We start from the raw sequence: 22,093 nt of genomic DNA, 5'->3' as shown, positions 1-22,093 counted from the left end.
TAGTCTCACTACTAGTAAGAGGAAACGGAACTTTATTTGAACTTTCTAGTCGTGCTGGGGTCTGCTAGCGCTGGAGCACAAATTGGGGACACTGTAAACTGAAATCAACAAACCAAATGAAATCAAATGTTGGTTTTTGAGGAGAGGAGAAAACCGGAGTACCCGGAGAAAACCCTCACGGTGCAGAGCAGAGAACCAACAAACTCAACCCACATATGACGCCGAGTCTGGGAATCGAACCCGGGCCACATTGGTGGAAGACAAGTGCTCTCACCACTGCGCCATCCCTGCACTTGTGATATTATAATTATGACCCGTAACTGAGAATTATTAGAAAGTCACTGAACCCATACAACTGAAGCATTTGTAGCCAGGTGTTCAATTGGCGCAGCTAAATAACAAACAAGCATTGATCAAAATAGCAAATACATTGCAACGTCAATATGTAGGTACATTGTCAGCCAATAAGAGCATAACTGTAGTCTATAGGTTTATCACGCACTAGAAACGCGTGTAGTTGAAAACTGCTGAAAGCTAGACAGTAGTCGAAAGACTGTTGCACAATTAGCAAACTACAGATTCAAGAAGATGCACGCTATCTTTTTTTTTTTGTTTATTTATATCTACTGAACAAATTTACACTTACCGAGATTCCGTTAAACAAAAGAAACCAATGCAAAAAATTCCGAATTGATTTACCTACTAATATTTTTAAATGGCCTTAAATAGCCAGGATGTGTAAAACATCGTGCGACTACTGAACGATAATGCTTCACTATAGTTATTGTATTTCAACACTATGACTAACCAAGTGCGCGACCTCTTATTACGAAATTATGGTATGAACTGTTCTTCTTCTTGATGAGGTTGGAAAATCTTCCAACTGCAGTATTATTTTCGCGTGTTCTTTTTTTTTTTTTTCAGTTCTTTTTCTTAGTTTCACAGTTCAGGATATTAAACATTGTTCATAAGGTGGATAACGCTTTCCACCGGACTGATAAATCACTATCCAGCGGATAAACGCTAGCAAAACCAATTGAGTTATCCAATGAATAACGCTATCCACCCTTCGAACAACTGGGGCCTGGTATATTAGGAGAATCCTCCATGCTAATCAATCGTCACATTATAATGCAAGAAACCAAGAACAAATTACAAGACTCTCAGTTCGGCAAATATATAAGGTATTGGTGATTAACGTCACTCAATCTTGCAACTACGAATAAATTGTCCTCTGTAAATGTCCTGTCAATTATATTTTTAAATTAGCTTCATCGTCTAAAAAAATTGAAGAATCGTGCCGGGGGAAACGTACTCCTATTATAATTAATTCCTATTGAAATCCTATTTGAGGCGAGGATACCAGGTTTATGAGTCAATGAGTTATGAGTCAATGAGACTCACAGTCAGTAGCAATAACTTATTGATTAAGGTTAAGCCCTCGTTTCAGTGATTAGGCCTAAGCACTCTCTGAAATTTTAGCTTTCATTTTATAGCTTGGTTAACTGCACTGACTCATTGACTCATTGACTCCTTGAATCATTGACTCATTGACTCATTGAACCATTGACTCATTGACTCATTGACTTATAGGTACTTAAGCTCTATGTTATCTTTCGCCTACTGAACTGAACAATGCAATCATTCTACAGATTCTAGAAGCTTTATATTATCTTTGTTCTCTTTGTTTCCTAATAGCTACTGAAAAAATTCTCACTTATATTAGCAAGATTCGGTGCTAAACTAAAAGGCCGATGCAAAAATTTCGAATTGATTTTACTTACTACAATTTTAAATGCCCTTATGTAGGATGTGTAAAACGTACTGAGTAGAGGACAATTTACTCGTGCTTGCAAGATGGTGTAACAATGATCAATAATACCTTTTATTTTAAAGCAGAATTTACTTTAAAAGAAAGAAACGACAAACATTGTTTCGTGATTTTTGAAAGTTGGTCATCTAAGTGTTCAATGATTGGGAAGACAACAGCATACAACAACAACATCAGTATTCAGGGGCCTGTTTCTCGAAAGTCCCGAAAGTTTTCGGGCCTATTTCGGGTGCCACAATTCCCTTTATATCTTCGCAACGCCGAGGTTCCAAGCCATCAAACTTCGCAATCCTCTCAGTATTTCTTTCATTAAAAACATGTTAAATTATCAGCTTTTAAAAACAAGCAGAATGCAGTTTGACGACAGGCTTTTCGGGCCCGAAAAGTTCTCGGGACTTTCGAGAAACAGGCCCCAGGTATTTCCATTTTTATACATGCGAATCACCTATCAAATTATGTAATGTGAATGATTAATCTATATAAAAATAATCGTGAATTTCTCCAACTCATAACGTCATAAACAAAACCAGCGAGTGATCTACAGACGAAAAGGTCAATATTGGTTAAAAAGGAACAATTTTTTTGAAGTGATATCAAGGTCTTGGAAGAAAATTTTACTGAGTAGGAAAACAAAAATTTCATCTTCGCTTTTTCAGTGCAGATCAAGAAAGCGTGACCCTGTAACGGTACCATTAGCAAACTGGATCGAAATTAAATCTATTACGTAACATAACATGCACTTACATTTGAAAGATAGCTCATCCCAAAAGGATCGAATCTCTGTTGGTAACATCCTTAATTCTTTATTTCATTTCTTAATTGTAAGATTGCTGTGTTTACCTTACAATAATACATGATTCAGCCCGGTTTTGGTGACTGCTCAGATATGTTCATCCTAGCGTTTAATGGTGATTCGCACGGACCAATATCGTGGGAGGAAAAAGGGGCTGAAACAATTTGGGATTTATTTCTAGGAATCATTTTAGAAAATATCCCGGCATAGATACGTTCTTTCGTGGTTTCTTGCACAAAATACCATTTGCTACATTTTAAAAACTCAAATCTCTCAAGGAGCCCATAACGTGTATTTATTTATTTATTTATTTATTTACGTATTTTTTTCGTATTTGACTCAAATAAGATAATCAGCATCATCGGAATGGTATTTTTGGTTACCTGTATAACAGAAAACTAAAGAGATTCACTTAAAATAATTGTCAACAGTCTAACTATTCGTTTATTTCCTATCACACACTCTGAGAAACATGTATAGATGAAAATTGAAGTAAAACACAAGCCCCTAAATTAATCACCGACTATTTTTTTTCCTGTCAATTATATTTTAGCTTCATCGTCTGAAATCAAAGAATCGTGCCGGGGAAAACGAACTCCTGTTATAATGAATTCATGTTAAACTCCTATTGAGGCGGCGCCCTTTCGCCTACTGAACCGAACAATGCAATCATTCTACAGATTCTAGAAGCTCTATGTTATCTTTCTTCTCTTTGTTTCCCTATAGCTACTGAAAAATTTCTCACTTAGCAAGATTCCGCTAGAATTTTAAATGCCCTTATGAAGGATGTGTAAAACATATTGAGTGGAGGACAATTCACTCGTACTTGCAAGATGGTGTAACATTGATCACAAATACCTTTTATTTTAAAGCAGAATTTACTTTAAAAGAAACAAAGGACAAACATTGTTTCGTGACTGTTTGCATTGTAATGTGACGATTTATTAGCATGGAGGATTTTTTTAATATACCAGATGTTTAATATCCTGTGAGCTGTGAAACTAAGTAAAAGAACTTCAAAAAACACGCGACAATAACACTGTCGTTGAAGTATTTTCGCCATTTCTGACACATGACCAGGTCGTGCATTTGGTTAGTCAAAGGAGTGAAATACAAATAATTATAATAAAGTATTATCGTTAGTCTCACGATGTTTTGACCCGTAAATGAGAATTCTTAGAAATGCACTGAGCCCATACAAACATTCATTTAGGTAGAGACTCATTTAGCGCTAATTGACCCAACTAAATAACAAACAACTAATGCTTAAAATAGCATATATTTTGCAATGTCAATACGTAAGCACATCGTTAGCCAATAAGAGCATTTTACGTCATAAAATGATGATTTTATAACACTGTCTTACACGAATGCTCTATGAGTCTTGCCCTGCGCTGCATTGAGTCAACCTGAGGTTTTATTTCACCGCAAGGTAAGGCATAGGTGCATTTCTTTTGGAGAAAGAGGATCAGAATTTACGATATAAGATGGCTGCTAAGGTTTATATATGTGCAGCTAGCAAGGGAAACCGATAAATCTTTACATGTCTAGAGGGGATTTCTAGTTCTCGGTTCAGTTTGTAGTGTAGCATGATCCGAGTTATTTTGGAGCGTAAGTGCTGATACAGATAATAGCAGAGGAAGGCACACTTTAGTTATACATCCGCCAGTTCGTTTCCACATTGTCTTGACAAACTTGGGGTGTTTTATATCATATGTTGTTAAGTATTGCAATTACTTTTTTTATCTGGAGAAACCGCCTATGAAAGGTTCGCCGCTATGGAAGACCATTCATCCGGATCGGTCGAAAAGGTGTCAACAAGCGCGCTTTCATAGACTCCTGCTCAAATTGGCCATAACACATAAAAGGAAACATTTTGAAGCAACAGGTGCGCTTTTATAGACTCCTGCCTAAATTGGCCATAACACATAGAAGGAAATATTTTGAAGCAAGAGGTGCTTAAAGATGATGCGCTGAGCTGTTACATGATAGTTGATAGACATGTTATCGACAGGTCGGTTTTTGGAATACTTTACTAAGCGCTTGAGTAAAAACTTGGTCAGAGTTAAATAAGATCAAGCTACAGTTAACAGAACACCAGTTCAATACAAAATTTACGTTAAGGGGAAGTAAGTGTGGTTGAAATACTAATAACAACTGTCAGTGACTGTGTCTTCTTTGAACTCAGCAAAACTATCTTCTCTTGGTAGGAGAGAGCCAATCAGTTTTAAGTCCAGACATCTCATAAAAAATATAATAATTTGTCAAATTTCCAAGACCATAACAGTTACGTTATTTTAACTAAGGTGAATTTCAACACTGCTACTGTCATTTCTGTTGCAGTAATATACTGGAAAACTATGAGAACTATTTTCTGTGTGGTCATTCTCGCCTTGTGGCTGTTCACAAGTACTGGGAACTCTGCTACTTTGGCGAAGGAGACGCTTTTTGATGAACCAGCAGACGAAAGTGGTAAGTAGCTAGTAAGGCCATATAATATACCCGAAAACACGTGTCACAATTCTAGTCTAGTTAAATCAACTGAAATTAGAGATCAAGCAGAGCTCCAACTAATAAACTCGCTTTCATGTGTTGTCTCTGCCGTTCAAAACCCAAAAGAATCCTTTGCTGAATACAAACATAGGGTGAGCATTCGTCATGGATGCTTCTCTTTAAGAAAAGAATAAAATAGTTGGTCTATCAAACATAAAGAAAAGAATAAATGAAAGTAAAGATTGGTATGCCGTTAGTAGCTTTCGACCCATTACAATGTATACAATTTCTGCTAAATAACCAAGCACGGTCTCCACGAAGTAACACAGATCTTTTGAGAGAAATAAATAAATCAAGAGTCAAATAGGCTTCCTCCCTTATTTCCTTTTACAAATCGTTTACTTAAAAAAAATAAAGATACACTAATTTGGTTCGAGGACTCGAATATTGTGTTGCGGATTGATTGCTAAATTTAATTCTTGTAGCCTAACTAATTTCAAATTTTTCTTTTGAATTCAGGAATTCACGAGAGAAGCTCTGAACGCACCAATAATTGCAGAAGCATTTGCGTGAAAAGACACAAATTCACATCTGTGCCATTCTACTTGTGCATGATAACTTGTGGAATTTTCACTTCTTAACCAGGTGGGTCATCATGACGAGTCATGTGATTGTTGACGAAATGAACTTTGTTTTGGTTGTTTGTTTTGAATTAGCCCTATATCGTTTTTCAGCTAATACATCGCAAGCAGTCACACTCCATTCGCCACGTCCGTCGACAGCGCATTCGAGTTGATTTTTGCTGATTAGAGTTCGAACAAAAACGGGGAGGAATGTTTAAAGCATTACAACATGCCGGGTTGGGTGTGTACCACTTATCTGTCTAAGACTCCGTAACTTTCTCCGTGACCTGGCCCAAATTGCTCGTATCCAGATCAGTTCTAATGCTGGGTTAGTGACATAAAAAAATCCATCGTTCCTTGGCAACAAAAGTAGACGAGTGCTAATTATATTTTCAACCGTCTTGGCCTGGGTCTAAAACTTTACTATAAAGGCTTTCTTATCTGGGATATCTCAAAAATACAGCTGACACACTATGGAATAATTCAAGGAATAATTTGCGATCAAAAACTTTGAATTCTATTATGTTATTTATTATTTGTATTTAAGATTTAAAACGTTACTTATTTTTCTTTTTATCCCTTTTTTATTTGTTATTTATCTAATGTATCTATGTATTTATTCATTTATATGTTATTTCTGTTTTTTAGTGTTCGACTGGAAGGAGATAATCAGCATCATCGCAATGGTTTTTTTAGCTTTCTGTACAACAGAAAATTCAATTAAAATGATGCTTTCTCAGCAGTCGTATTAATTCTCTATTTCTCACTGACATTTTTGTTACACTTTAAAACTATTTCATTTCATTCTACCAAGAGAACTAAGGGGACAGAGAGGGAGGCTCCTTGTCCAGCCCTTGGGTTTTGTCAATTCACCTAGGTTATTTATAGAGTCCCTTTCAAACAGAATATACTGTTTTCCAAGGCGTCAGCACGAAGTATAAACGCCTGTACATTACGTCTGGAAGAGACATAATGAATATTCAATAACTTTTCACCCGCTCCACCATTATCTTTGAAATTTCCACTTCCCGTAACAACTTCACATCGAGGTTTGACGCTACGCGGACGTCTGCAGAAACGGTCATTCGTTTCCGTCTAAAGCTAAAAATAACTTCAGTGAAATCGACATATCCCAGCCAACGCCCAAAGTCTCCCTTTTGCATCTGCTTTACAAAATGCTGCAGAACATTCTTTCAACAAGTTTTACTGAAACTCAAGTCTAACTTCGCTTTTTCTCTTTATTGAAAATTAATACGAGAATTTATGACTTGGCAAGTTTGGTTATAAAAAAGGAAAAAATTCTTAAGCCTTGTAATTAAGTAAACTTGGAAGAACGATTCCAAAAAGTGGCACCTCCTTTGTGGAAGCGTAGCCCATTCAAACTATCAAATGGAAGAAGAAGCAACGCTTTGCGAAAAAGCCACAGCGCGTGCTTTCAACAACTTTCACTGAAGCTTAAGTCTGACTTTGCTTTTTTTTCCAAGTGCGTTATTTAAGCTTCTGTCAGAAAGGAGTTAAATTCTCATTTACCTACTTTACCAAATACCGCCGCGAATGCTTTTAAACAACAAATTAACTGATTTTAAGTCTTTTCCTGAAGTTTCCCCGATCCAAAGTCTAACTCTGTATCGATCATGAAACAGTTAAATAAACAAGCTGTATTATTACACATAACATGAGAATTTTATTCCATAAAGCTCATTTGTACAAATCTATACGCTTTATTTTCACATGTGGAAAAGGCGGCTTATACAGCCAATCAGAATGGCGTACAGCTATTTCACATGTGAAAGTATAACCAATCAACGATAGCGTAAAGGCGTTTCCATGCCAATCACTCGTGCATCTCGTGCATCTCGTGTAAATCGTACTTTGTTATTGAATTAAATTAAATTTGCATTTGGTACTATTGTTAGTGAGTTTTCGTTTCTAATTTGCGTTCAGAAAACTATTTTAATGAAAATTCTCGTCTTATGTGTAATAAACAGTTCACGACATAGAAAGTGCTTTGTACGGGGTTTTATTCACTCGTTGTTTGTGGCAAAAACCCTCACGCGCTCGTTCCTCGGTGGTTCGGGTTTTTGACACAAACAACGAGTGAATAAAACCCCGTACAAAGCACTTTCTATGACGTAAACTATATATATGGAAGGGTAAAATCCCCCAAGGGGGACTAAATCGGGGGACTAAATCCGTTAGGGGATTTAGTCACCCGGGGTCCAAATTCGCTAGGGGATTTGTACCGGGACGGTCCAAATCTAGGGGAGTGGGGGTCCAAATTCGCTAGAAAAGCGACGCCGGTCCATCATTTTCACATTCTCTTACGAAACCTACATCTATCGCCGAATAGAAGTCATGTAGACCTACATCTATCGAGAGCTTTATGACCATATTTGGACAGTGTATCAATGGGTTGAATTATAAATTATTATCCTGACGTAACAAGATCGAGCCCACTTCCTTACCTTGAAATCAGTTCTCAAGATGGCTGCCGAGGGCTTCATGGCGCATGCTTTCTTACCTCTGTTTCCTTGAGGAGTCCTGAGCACTATGTGAATCCGGATACGTTTCGGATACGTGTGGACGGGGAAATTCGATTTGACGACGCCAGGTGTGGATAGAAATATTTTTTAATCTGGAAGCAAAAAGTTACGGATTCAAAAAATATCCGGATACGTTTGGACGGGGCCTTAGTCGGAAGAGAAAACCGTTTGGAAATTTATTGGTCTCGTTTGCTCCGTTTTAAACTTCTTTTCAACACATGAATTCAAACCAAGATGGTAATCCATTAGCTAGCCGGCCAAGCTCCGCGAACGAATTTCCACTCAAACACTGTCACAGCAACCGAGACTCACGTTGATCTTGAGATTTCTTAGGAAATTTCCCTGGTAGCACCGTTAATCGCTCGCGCTATGCAGTCAAAACATTCGTCAGTTTTAGACCCAGTCTGCAGTGTGCATTTTAAATTTGTACCTAGTCTGCATTTTTAACCTAATCTGCAATCTGGAACCTACAGTCTGTAGTCTGCATTTTAATACTGACCGGTAGGTTATCTTATTTCAAAGATCAATGAAATAACGACGTCTCCTCCAACACCAGGTAAATGCGGCTCAAACCACTGATTTTTCATGACACCTTTGATTACAAGATGTAATCTTTAAACGTAGTACTACTTAACGTCTGGGATTTTTTCACTGTTTTGGATCAGTCGCTCTCTAAAATGCACATCCCAATTTCTTTTTGTTTAAGTTGTAGCGGCATCGCTAACGACGACGTCTCCTCCAACACCAGGTAAATGCGGCTCAAACCACTGATTTTTCATGACACCTTTGATTACAAGATGTAATCTTTAAACGTAGTACTACTTAACGTCTGGGATTTTTTCACTGTTTTGGATCAGTCGCTCTCTAAAATGCACATCCCAATTTCTTTTTGTTTAAGTTGTAGCGGCATCGCTTGAATTACGACGCGTATAACAATAAACGCCATTCGCATACAGATAAGTAGCTGTGTATATTCTGCAGTTTAGCTTTTTTCCCTTTCTACAAATTATGAAATGGTGTGACATGAATGGACCTTGAATGACATTTCACCTTATTTCCTCTTCGGTTTAGCCAGCGATATCTCAAATCCTGCTCAGGAATAGCTTCGCAAACACGATCACTTTATGTTGTCCTTAACGCATTTAGCTCAATGTAAGATATTTACGCGGCTTTCGATTTGCTGGCTGACTATCTCCAATTCATCCAGCTGTTAAGAACCTGTGATTTTCATTGTTTGGTTCTTCACTGGTCAACTTCTGACTTCAATTACTGAGGAGGTTTCTCGAAGCTTCTGTCCTTTGACTTCTTAGGGCCTTGCAAAACCAGTAAAAGCAAAAAGCAAGGTCACACACTCTTTCACTGGCGACAAATGTCTCATTGGTCGACGCCTTGCCATGTGACTTCAATAGATCAAATTAAACAAGACTGCCATCGGGTATATTAAAATCAGATCTCCCTCGATAAAAAGTACCCTTTTTCAGGCCAATAAAACCGACGAATGTTTTGACTGCATAGTGTGTTCCTGTGCCAGCGAGATTCTCTTTTGAGTTAACGGTGCTACCAGGCAAATCTCTTAGGAAATTTCAAGGTGAACTTGAGTCTCGGTTACTGTGACTGTGTTGAGTGGGAATTCGTTCTTGGAGCTTCGCCGGCTACTGGTTTAACATCGTCAATGTGAAAGCACATCGTTAGCCAATAAGAGCATTTTACGTCATAAAATGGTGATTTTATAACACCGTCTTACACGAATGCTCTATCAGTCTTGCACTGTGCTGCATTGAGTCAATCTGAGGTTTTATTTCACCGCAAGGTAAGGCATAGGTGCATTGAACCTCTCGGTTTAATTTGTAGTGTAGCATGATCCGAGTTATTTTGGAGCGCGTAAGTGCTGATACAGATAATAGCAGAGGAAGGCACACGCCAGTTAGTTTCCACATTGTCTTGACAAACTTGGAGTGTTAAGTATTATAATTAATTTTTATCTGGAGAAACCGTCTATGAAAGGTTCGCAGCAATGAACAACCATTCATCCGGGTGTGAACAGGTGCGCTTTTATAGACTCCTGCCTAAATTGGCCATAACACATAGAAGGAAATATTTTGAAGCAAGAGGTGCTTAAAGATGATGCGCTGAGCTGTTACATGATAGTTGATAGACATGTTATCGACAGGTCGGTTTTTGGAATACTTTACTAAGCGCTTGAGTAAAAACTTGGTCAGAGTTAAATAAGATCAAGCTACAGTTAACAGAACACCAGTTCAATACAAAATTTACGTTAAGGGGAAGTAAGTGTGGTTGAAATACTAATAACAACTGTCAGTGACTGTGTCTTTGAACTCAGCAAAACTATCTTCTCTTGGTAGGAGAGAGCCAATCAGTTTTAAGTCCAGACATCTCATAAAAAATATAATAATTTGTCAAATTTCCAAGACCATAACAGTTACGTTATTTTAACTAAGGTGAATTTCAACACTGCTACTGTCATTTCTGTTGCAGTAATATACTGGAAAACTATGAGAACTATTTTCTGTGTGGTCATTCTCGCCTTGTGGCTGTTCACAAGTACTGGGAACTCTGCTACTTTGGCGAAGGAGACGCTTTTTGATGAACCAGCAGACGAAAGTGGTAAGTAGCTAGTAAGGCCATATAATATACCCGAAAACACGTGTCACAATTCTAGTCTAGTTAAATCAACTGAAATTAGAGATCAAGCAGAGCTCCAACTAATAAACTCGCTTTCATGTGTTGTCTCTGCCGTTCAAAACCCAAAAGAATCCTTTGCTGAATACAAACATAGGGTGAGCATTCGTCATGGATGCTTCTCTTTAAGAAAAGAATAAAATAGTTGGTCTATCAAACATAAAGAAAAGAATAAATGAAAGTAAAGATTGGTATGCCGTTAGTAGCTTTCGACCCATTACAATGTATACAATTTCTGCTAAATAACCAAGCACGGTCTCCACGAAGTAACACAGATCTTTTGAGAGAAATAAATAAATCAAGAGTCAAATAGGCTTCCTCCCTTATTTCCTTTTACAAATCGTTTACTTAAAAAAAATAAAGATACACTAATTTGGTTCGAGGACTCGAATATTGTGTTGCGGATTGATTGCTAAATTTAATTCTTGTAGCCTAACTAATTTCAAATTTTTCTTTTGAATTCAGGAATTCACGAGAGAAGCTCTGAACGCACCAATAATTGCAGAAGCATTTGCGTGAAAAGACACAAATTCACATCTGTGCCATTCTACTTGTGCATGATAACTTGTGGAATTTTCACTTCTTAACCAGGTGGGTCATCATGACGAGTCATGTGATTGTTGACGAAATGAACTTTGTTTTGGTTGTTTGTTTTGAATTAGCCCTATATCGTTTTTCAGCTAATACATCGCAAGCAGTCACACTCCATTCGCCACGTCCGTCGACAGCGCATTCGAGTTGATTTTTGCTGATTAGAGTTCGAACAAAAACGGGGAGGAATGTTTAAAGCATTACAACATGCCGGGTTGGGTGTGTACCACTTATCTGTCTAAGACTCCGTAACTTTCTCCGTGACCTGGCCCAAATTGCTCGTATCCAGATCAGTTCTAATGCTGGGTTAGTGACATAAAAAAATCCATCGTTCCTTGGCAACAAAAGTAGACGAGTGCTAATTATATTTTCAACCGTCTTGGCCTGGGTCTAAAACTTTACTATAAAGGCTTTCTTATCTGGGATATCTCAAAAATACAGCTGACACACTATGGAATAATTCAAGGAATAATTTGCGATCAAAAACTTTGAATTCTATTATGTTATTTATTATTTGTATTTAAGATTTAAAACGTTACTTATTTTTCTTTTTATCCCTTTTTTATTTGTTATTTATCTAATGTATCTATGTATTTATTCATTTATATGTTATTTCTGTTTTTTAGTGTTCGACTGGAAGGAGATAATCAGCATCATCGCAATGGTTTTTTTAGCTTTCTGTACAACAGAAAATTCAATTAAAATGATGCTTTCTCAGCAGTCGTATTAATTCTCTATTTCTCACTGACATTTTTGTTACACTTTAAAACTATTTCATTTCATTCTACCAAGAGAACTAAGGGGGACAGAGAGGGAGGCTCCTTGTCCAGCCCTTGGGTTTTGTCAATTCACCTAGGTTATTTATAGAGTCCCTTTCAAACAGAATATACTGTTTTCCAAGGCGTCAGCACGAAGTATAAACGCCTGTACATTACGTCTGGAAGAGACATAATGAATATTCAATAACTTTTCACCCGCTCCACCATTATCTTTGAAATTTCCACTTCCCGTAACAACTTCACATCGAGGTTTGACGCTACGCGGACGTCTGCAGAAACGGTCATTCGTTTCCGTCTAAAGCTAAAAATAACTTCAGTGAAATCGACATATCCCAGCCAACGCCCAAAGTCTCCCTTTTGCATCTGCTTTACAAAATGCTGCAGAACATTCTTTCAACAAGTTTTACTGAAACTCAAGTCTAACTTCGCTTTTTCTCTTTATTGAAAATTAATACGAGAATTTATGACTTGGCAAGTTTGGTTATAAAAAAGGAAAAAATTCTTAAGCCTTGTAATTAAGTAAACTTGGAAGAACGATTCCAAAAAGTGGCACCTCCTTTGTGGAAGCGTAGCCCATTCAAACTATCAAATGGAAGAAGAAGCAACGCTTTGCGAAAAAGCCACAGCGCGTGCTTTCAACAACTTTCACTGAAGCTTAAGTCTGACTTTGCTTTTTTTTCCAAGTGCGTTATTTAAGCTTCTGTCAGAAAGGAGTTAAATTCTCATTTACCTACTTTACCAAATACCGCCGCGAATGCTTTTAAACAACAAATTAACTGATTTTAAGTCTTTTCCTGAAGTTTCCCCGATCCAAAGTCTAACTCTGTATCGATCATGAAACAGTTAAATAAACAAGCTGTATTATTACACATAACATGAGAATTTTATTCCATAAAGCTCATTTGTACAAATCTATACGCTTTATTTTCACATGTGGAAAAGGCGGCTTATACAGCCAATCAGAATGGCGTACAGCTATTTCACATGTGAAAGTATAACCAATCAACGATAGCGTAAAGGCGTTTCCATGCCAATCACTCGTGCATCTCGTGCATCTCGTGTAAATCGTACTTCGTTATTGAATTAAATTAAATTTGCATTTGGTACTATTGTTAGTGAGTTTTCGTTTCTAATTTGCGTTCAGAAAACTATTTTAATGAAAATTCTCGTCTTATGTGTAATAAACAGTTCACGACATAGAAAGTGCTTTGTACGGGGTTTTATTCACTCGTTGTTTGTGGCAAAAACCCTCACGCGCTCGTTCCTCGGTGGTTCGGGTTTTTGACACAAACAACGAGTGAATAAAACCCCGTACAAAGCACTTTCTATGACGTAAACTATATATATGGAAGGGTAAAAATCCCCCAAGGGGGACTAAATCGGGGGACTAAATCCGTTAGGGGATTTAGTCACCCGGGGTCCAAATTCGCTAGGGGATTTGTACCGGGACGGTCCAAATCTAGGGGAGTGGGGGTCCAAATTCGCTAGAAAAGCGACGCCGGTCCATCATTTTCACATTCTCTTACGAAACCTACATCTATCGCCGAATAGAAGTCATGTAGACCTACATCTATCGAGAGCTTTATGACCATATTTGGACAGTGTATCAATGGGTTGAATTATAAATTATTATCCTGACGTAACAAGATCGAGCCCACTTCCTTACCTTGAAATCAGTTCTCAAGATGGCTGCCGAGGGCTTCATGGCGCATGCTTTCTTACCTCTGTTTCCTTGAGGAGTCCTGAGCACTATGTGAATCCGGATACGTTTCGGATACGTGTGGACGGGGAAATTCGATTTGACGACGCCAGGTGTGGATAGAAATATTTTTTAATCTGGAAGCAAAAAGTTACGGATTCAAAAAATATCCGGATACGTTTGGACGGGGCCTTAGTCGGAAGAGAAAACCGTTTGGAAATTTATTGGTCTCGTTTGCTCCGTTTTAAACTTCTTTTCAACACATGAATTCAAACCAAGATGGTAATCCATTAGCTAGCCGGCCAAGCTCCGCGAACGAATTTCCACTCAAACACTGTCACAGCAACCGAGACTCACGTTGATCTTGAGATTTCTTAGGAAATTTCCCTGGTAGCACCGTTAATCGCTCGCGCTATGCAGTCAAAACATTCGTCAGTTTTAGACCCAGTCTGCAGTGTGCATTTTAAATTTGTACCTAGTCTGCATTTTTAACCTAATCTGCAATCTGGAACCTACAGTCTGTAGTCTGCATTTTAATACTGACCGGTAGGTTATCTTATTTCAAAGATCAATGAAATAACGACGTCTCCTCCAACACCAGGTAAATGCGGCTCAAACCACTGATTTTTCATGACACCTTTGATTACAAGATGTAATCTTTAAACGTAGTACTACTTAACGTCTGGGATTTTTTCACTGTTTTGGATCAGTCGCTCTCTAAAATGCACATCCCAATTTCTTTTTGTTTAAGTTGTAGCGGCATCGCTAACGACGACGTCTCCTCCAACACCAGGTAAATGCGGCTCAAACCACTGATTTTTCATGACACCTTTGATTACAAGATGTAATCTTTAAACGTAGTACTACTTAACGTCTGGGATTTTTTCACTGTTTTGGATCAGTCGCTCTCTAAAATGCACATCCCAATTTCTTTTTGTTTAAGTTGTAGCGGCATCGCTTGAATTACGACGCGTATAACAATAAACGCCATTCGCATACAGATAAGTAGCTGTGTATATTCTGCAGTTTAGCTTTTTTCCCTTTCTACAAATTATGAAATGGTGTGACATGAATGGACCTTGAATGACATTTCACCTTATTTCCTCTTCGGTTTAGCCAGCGATATCTCAAATCCTGCTCAGGAATAGCTTCGCAAACACGATCACTTTATGTTGTCCTTAACGCATTTAGCTCAATGTAAGATATTTACGCGGCTTTCGATTTGCTGGCTGACTATCTCCAATTCATCCAGCTGTTAAGAACCTGTGATTTTCATTGTTTGGTTCTTCACTGGTCAACTTCTGACTTCAATTACTGAGGAGGTTTCTCGAAGCTTCTGTCCTTTGACTTCTTAGGGCCTTGCAAAACCAGTAAAAGCAAAAAGCAAGGTCACACACTCTTTCACTGGCGACAAATGTCTCATTGGTCGACGCCTTGCCATGTGACTTCAATAGATCAAATTAAACAAGACTGCCATCGGGTATATTAAAATCAGATCTCCCTCGATAAAAAGTACCCTTTTTCAGGCCAATAAAACCGACGAATGTTTTGACTGCATAGTGTGTTCCTGTGCCAGCGAGATTCTCTTTTGAGTTAACGGTGCTACCAGGCAAATCTCTTAGGAAATTTCAAGGTGAACTTGAGTCTCGGTTACTGTGACTGTGTTGAGTGGGAATTCGTTCTTGGAGCTTCGCCGGCTACTGGTTTAACATCGTCAATGTGAAAGCACATCGTTAGCCAATAAGAGCATTTTACGTCATAAAATGGTGATTTTATAACACCGTCTTACACGAATGCTCTATCAGTCTTGCACTGTGCTGCATTGAGTCAATCTGAGGTTTTATTTCACCGCAAGGTAAGGCATAGGTGCATTGAACCTCTCGGTTTAATTTGTAGTGTAGCATGATCCGAGTTATTTTGGAGCGCGTAAGTGCTGATACAGATAATAGCAGAGGAAGGCACACGCCAGTTAGTTTCCACATTGTCTTGACAAACTTGGAGTGTTAAGTATTATAATTAATTTTTATCTGGAGAAACCGTCTATGAAAGGTTCGCAGCAATGAACAACCATTCATCCGGGTGTGAACAGGTGCGCTTTTATAGACTCCTGCCTAAATTGGCCATAACACATAGAAGGAAATATTTTGAAGCAAGAGGTGCTTAAAGATGATGCGCTGAGCTGTTACATGATAGTTGATAGACATGTTATCGACAGGTCGGTTTTTGGAATACTTTACTAAGCGCTTGAGTAAAAACTTGGTCAGAGTTAAATAAGATCAAGCTACAGTTAACAGAACACCAGTTCAATACAAAATTTACGTTAAGGGGAAGTAAGTGTGGTTGAAATACTAATAACAACTGTCAGTGACTGTGTGTTCTTTGAACTCAGCAAAACTATCTTCTCTTGGTAGGAGAGAGCCAACCAATTTTAAGTCAAGACATCTCATAAAAAATATAACAATTTGTCAAATTTCCAAGACCATAACAGTTAAGTTATTTTAACTAAGGTGAATTTCAACACTGCTACTGTCATTTCTGTTGCAGTAATATACTGGAAAACTATGAGAACTATTTTCTGTGTGGTCATTCTCGCCTTGTGGCTGTTCACCAGTACTGGGAACTCTGCTACTTTGGCGAAGGAGACGCTTTTTGATAAACCAGCAGACGAAAGTGGTAAGTAGCTAGTAGGGCCATATAATATACCCGAAAACACCGTGTCACAATTCTAGTCTAGTTAAATCAACTGAAATTAGAGATCAAGCAGAGTTCCAACCAATAAACTCGCTTTCATGTGTTGTCTCTGCCGTTCAAAACCCAACTGAATACAAACATAGGGTGAGCATTCGTCGTGAATGCTTCTTTTTAAGAAAAGAATAAAATAGTTGGTCTATCAAACATAAAGAAAAGAATAAATGAAAGTAAAGATTGGTATGCCGTTAGTAGCTTTTCACCCATTACAATGTTTACAATATTTTAATGTTACATTTTGCTAAATAACCAAGCACGGTCTCCACGAAGTAACACAGATCTTTTGAGAGAAATAAATAAATCAAGAGTCAAATAGGCTTCCTCCCTTATTTCCTTTTACAAATCGTTTAGTTAAAAAAAAAATGATACACTAATTTGGTTCGAGGACTCGAATATTGTGTTGCGGATTGATTGCTAGATTTAATTCTTGTAGCCTAACTAATTTCAAATTTTTCTTTTGAAATTAAGGAATTCACGAGAGAAGCTCTGCACGCACCAAACCGCATTGCGGAAGGATTTGCAGGAATAGACACAGACCCAAAACTGTGTGATTCTACTTGTGCATGATAAATTGTGGAGTTTCCACTTCTTAGCCAGGTGGGTCATCAAGACGAGTCACGTGATTGTTGACGAAATAAACTGAGCTCTATTAGCCCTGTATCTTTTTTCAGCTGCTATACCGCGAGCATTCACACTCCATTCGCCACGTCAGTCGAGAGCGCATGCGAGTTGATTTTAACTGATTAGAGTTCGAACAAACAAACAAAAACGGGGAGGAATGTTAATAGGCATTACAGCAGGCCGGGTTGGGTGTGTACCACTTATCTGTCTAAGACTCCGTTACTTTCTCCGTGACCTGGCCCAAATTGTTCGTAGCCAGATCAGTTCTAATGCTGGGTTAGTGACATAAAAATATCGATCGTTTCCATGGTAACAAAAGTAGACGAGTGCTAATTATACTTTCAACCGTCTTGGCCTGGGTCTAAAACTTTACTATAAAAGCTTTCTTATCTGGGATATCTCAAAAATACAGCTGACACACTATGGAATAATTCATGGAATAATTTGCGATCAAAAACTTTGAATTCTATTATGTTATTTATTATTTGTATTTAAGATATAAAACGTTACTTATTTTTCTTTTTATCACTTTTTTATTTGTTATTTATCTAATATATCTATGTATTTATTCATTTATATGTTATTTCTGTTTTTTAGTGTTCGACTGGAAGGAGATAATTAGCATCGTCGGAATGGTTTTTTTAGCTTTCTGTACAACAGAAAATTCAATTAAAATGATGCTTTCTCTGCAGTCGTATTAATTCTCTATTTCTCACTGACATTTTTGTTACACTTTAAAACTATTTCATTTCATTCTACCAAGAGAACTAAGGGGGACAGAGAGGGAGGCTCCTTGTCTAGCCCTTGGGTTTTGTCAATTCACCTAGGTTATTTTTAGGGTCCCTTTGGAACGGAAGACTGTTTTTCAAGACGTCAGCACGAAGTATAAATAATTTCCACTTCCCGTAATAACTTCACATCAAGATTTGACGCTACGCGCACGTCTGCAGAAACGGTCATTCGTTTCCGTCTAAAGCTAAAAATAACTTAAGTGAAATCGACATATCCCAGCCAACGCCCAAAGCCTCCCTTTCTGTCTCACTTATTATCTCTTGATTCTCCTGATCGAATTGACCATACATATCACTCATCAATGAAAATATGCCCGTTGACGTTTTGGAGACCCGATGAAAACAGCTCGATCCCGATTTCCCGAACCCTCGGTTCTCAAACGTAAACTGAACTGTAAACTGAAATCAACAAACCAAATTAAAGCAAATATTGGTTTTTGAGGAGAGGAGAAAACCGGAGTACCCGGAGAAAAACCTCTCGGTGCAGAGCAGAGAACCAACAAACTCAACCCACATATGACGCCGAGTCTAAGAATCGAACCCGGGCAACATTGCTGGGAGACAAGTGCTCTCACCAATGCGCCATCCCTGCACTTGTGATATTATAATTATGATATTAATAATTTCTCCCGTAACTGAGAATTATTAGAAAGTCACTGAACCCATACAACTGAAGCATTTGTAGCCAGGTGTTCAATTGGCGAAGCTAAATAACAAACAAGCAGTGATCAAAATAGCAAATACATTGCAACGTCAATATGTAGGTACATTGTCAGCCAATAAGAGCATAACTATAGTCTATAGGTTTATCACGCACTAGAAACGCGTGTAGTTGAAAACTGCTGAAAGCTAGACAGTAGTCGAAAGATTGTTGCACAATTAGCGAACATAAATCACATGAATCACCTGAATAATTTTAAAATTCCTATTGAACTCCCATTGAGACAGCTGAACAATGCAAACATTCTACAGATTCAAGAAGATGCACGCTATCTTTTTTTCTTTGTTTATTTATATCTACTGAACAAACTTACACTTACCGAGATTCCGTTAAACAAAAGAAACCAATGCAAAGTTCAGGATATTAAACATTGTTCATAAGGTGGATAACGCTTTCCACCGGACTGATAAATCACTATCCAGCGGATAAACGCTAGCAAAACCAATTGAGTTATCCAATGAATAACGCTATCCACCCTTCGAACAACTGGGGCCTGGTATTTTAGGAGAATCCTCCATGCTAATCAATCGTCACATTATAATGCAAGAAACCAAGAACAAATTACAAGACTCTCAGTTCGGCAAATATATAAGGTATTGGTGATTAACGTCACTCAATCTTGCAACTACGAATAAATTGTCCTCTGTAAATGTCCTGTCAATTATATTTTTAAATTAGCTTCATCGTCTAAAAAAATTGAAGAATCGTGCCGGGGGAAACGTACTCCTATTATAATTAATTCCTATTGAAATCCTATTTGAGGCGAGGATACCAGGTTTATGAGTCAATGAGTTATGAGTCAATGAGACTCACAGTCAGTAGCAATAACTTATTGATTAAGGTTAAGCCCTCATTTCAGTGATTAGGCCTAAGCACTCTCTGAAATTTTAGCTTTCATTTTATAGCTTGGTTAACTGCACTGACTCATTGACTCATTGACTCCTTGAATCATTGACTCATTGACTCATTGAACCATTGACTCATTGACTCATTGACTTATAGGTACTTAACACTATTGAGGCGCCCTTTCGCCTACTGAACTGAACAATGCAATCATTCTACAGATTCTAGAAGCTTTATATTATCTTTGTTCTCTTTGTTTCCTAATAGCTACTGAAAAAATTCTCACTTATATTAGCAAGATTCGGTGCTAAACTAAAAGGCCGATGCAAAAATTTCGAATTGATTTTACTCACTACAATTTTAAATCCCCTTATGTAGGATGTGTAAAACGTACTGAGTAGAGGACAATTTACTCGTGCTTGCAAGATGGTGTAACAATGATCAATAATACCTTTTATTTTAAAGCAGAATTTACTTTAAAAGAAAGAAACGACAAACATTGTTTCGTGATTTTTGAAAGTTGGTCATCCAAGTGTTCAATGATTGGGAAGACAACAGCATACAACAACAACATCAGTATTCAGGTATTTCCATTTTTATACATGCGAATCACCTATCAAATTATGTAATGTGAATGATTAATCTATATAAAAATAATCGTGAATTTCTCCAACTCATAACGTCATAAACAAAACCAGCGAGTGATCTACAGACGAAAAGGTCAATATTGGTTAAAAAGGAACAAAATTTTTGAAGTGATATCAAGGTCTTGGAAGAAAATTTTACTGAGTAGGAAAACAAAATTTCATCTTCGCTTTCTCAGTGCAGATCAAGAAAGCGTGACCCTGTAACGGTAGCCATTAGCAAACTGGATCGAAATTAAATCTATTACGTAACATAACATGCACTTACATTTGAAAGAAAGCTCATTCCAAAAGGATCGAATCTCTGTTGGTAACAACATTACTTCTTTATTTCATTTCTTAATTGTAAGATTGCTGTGTTTACCTTACAATAATACATGATTCAGCCAGGTCATGGTGCCTGCTCAGATTTGTTCATCCGAGCGTTTAATGGTGATTCGCACGAACCAATATCGTGGGAGGAAAAAAGGGCTGAAACAATTTGGGATTTATTTGTAGGAATCATTTTAGAAAATATCCATAGATACGTTCTTTCGTGGTTTCTTGCACAAAATACCATTTGCTACATTTTAAAAACTCAAATCTCTCAAGGAGCCCATAACGTGTATTTATTTATTTACGTTTTTTTTTTTTTGTATTTGACTCAAATAAGATAATCAGCATCATCGAAATGGTATTTTGGTTATCTGTGTAACAGAAAAGTAAAGAGATTCACGTAAAATAATTGTTAACAGTCATTTTAATTGTCTATTTTTCTCTGCCATTGGCACTAGAGGCTATAGCAGCAATTTAAAGCGCAGCTGCTAACTATACGTTTATTTCCTATCACACACTCTGAGAAACATGTATAGTTGAAAATTGAAGTAATTTAAAACACTAGCCCCTTAATTAATCACCGACTATTTTTTTCCTGTCAAGTATATTTTAGCTTCATCGTCTGAAATCAAAGAATCGTGCCGGGGAAAACGAACTGCTGTTATAATGAATTCATATTAAACTCCTATTGAGGCGGCGCCCTTTCGCCTACTGAACCGAACAATGCAATCATTCTACAGATTCTAGAAGCTCTATGTTATCTTTCTTCTCTTTGTTTTCTTATAGCTACTGAAAAATTTCTCACTTAGCAAGATTCCGCTAGAATTTTAAATGCCCTTATGAAGGATGTGTAAAACATATTGAGTGGAGGACAATTCACTCGTACTTGCAAGATGGTGTAACATTGATCACAAATACCTTTTATTTTAAAGCAGAATTTACTTTAAAAGAAACAAAGGACAAACATTGTTTCGTGACTGTTTGCATTATAATGTGACGATTTATTAGCATGGAGGATTTTTTTAATATACCAGATGTTTAATATCCTGTGAGCTGTGAAACTAAGTAAAAGAACTTCAAAAAACACGCGAAAATAACACTGTCGTTGGAGGATTTTCGCCATTTCTGACACATGACTAGGTCGTGCATTTGGTTAGTCAAAGGAGTGAAATACAAATAATTATAATAAAGTATTATCGTTAGTCTCACGATGTTTTGACCCGTAAATGAGAATTCTTAGAAATGCACTGAGCCCATACAAACATTCATTTAGGTAGAGACTAGTTTAGCGCTAATTGACCCAACTAAATAACAAACAACTAGTGCTTAAAATAGCATATATTTTGCAATGTCAATAC

General features: G+C 37.5%; 4 long non-coding RNA genes across 11 annotated transcripts in view; 3 read left to right on the top strand and 1 right to left on the bottom strand.

Annotated features, from left to right (window-relative positions):
* LOC138011333 (uncharacterized) overlaps positions 1-22,093 on the bottom strand; it is a 52,111-nt gene that overhangs the window by 24,361 nt on the left and 5,657 nt on the right. For 2 of the 5 annotated variants that reach the window (XR_011124696.1, XR_011124695.1), the window contains exons 3-4: positions 14,076-14,189; positions 8,262-8,375 (exon numbers count right to left, since the gene is read on the bottom strand). This is a non-coding gene — a long non-coding RNA (uncharacterized lncRNA). The other 3 variants (XR_011124697.1, XR_011124699.1, XR_011124698.1) reach the window with 3 other exon arrangements.
* On the top strand, positions 4,965-6,488 carry LOC138010294 (uncharacterized). The gene is made up of 3 exons (XR_011124444.1): positions 4,965-5,096; positions 5,637-5,762; positions 6,389-6,488. It is a non-coding gene; the product is annotated as an uncharacterized lncRNA (long non-coding RNA).
* LOC138011335 (uncharacterized) lies at positions 8,725-12,296 on the top strand. 2 transcript variants are annotated; one of them, XR_011124704.1, is made up of 5 exons: positions 8,725-8,839; positions 8,990-9,031; positions 10,780-10,908; positions 11,449-11,574; positions 12,201-12,296. It is a non-coding gene; the product is annotated as an uncharacterized lncRNA (long non-coding RNA). The 2 variants fall into 2 exon arrangements; XR_011124703.1 differs by lacking the exons at positions 8,725-8,839; positions 8,990-9,031 and adding an exon at positions 9,908-10,093.
* On the top strand, positions 14,025-18,112 carry LOC138011334 (uncharacterized). Of its 3 annotated transcripts, XR_011124701.1 has the most exons (5): positions 14,558-14,653; positions 14,804-14,845; positions 16,597-16,725; positions 17,269-17,397; positions 18,019-18,112. It is a non-coding gene; the product is annotated as an uncharacterized lncRNA (long non-coding RNA). The 3 variants fall into 3 exon arrangements; XR_011124702.1 differs by lacking the exons at positions 14,558-14,653; positions 14,804-14,845 and adding an exon at positions 14,025-14,165; XR_011124700.1 differs by lacking the exons at positions 14,558-14,653; positions 14,804-14,845 and adding an exon at positions 15,728-15,907.

This window comes from Montipora foliosa, chromosome 7, assembly GCF_036669935.1.
Source record: "Montipora foliosa isolate CH-2021 chromosome 7, ASM3666993v2, whole genome shotgun sequence".
Lineage (NCBI taxonomy): Eukaryota > Metazoa > Cnidaria > Anthozoa > Scleractinia > Acroporidae > Montipora > Montipora foliosa.
This window is presented reverse-complemented; position numbering and strand designations above follow the sequence as displayed.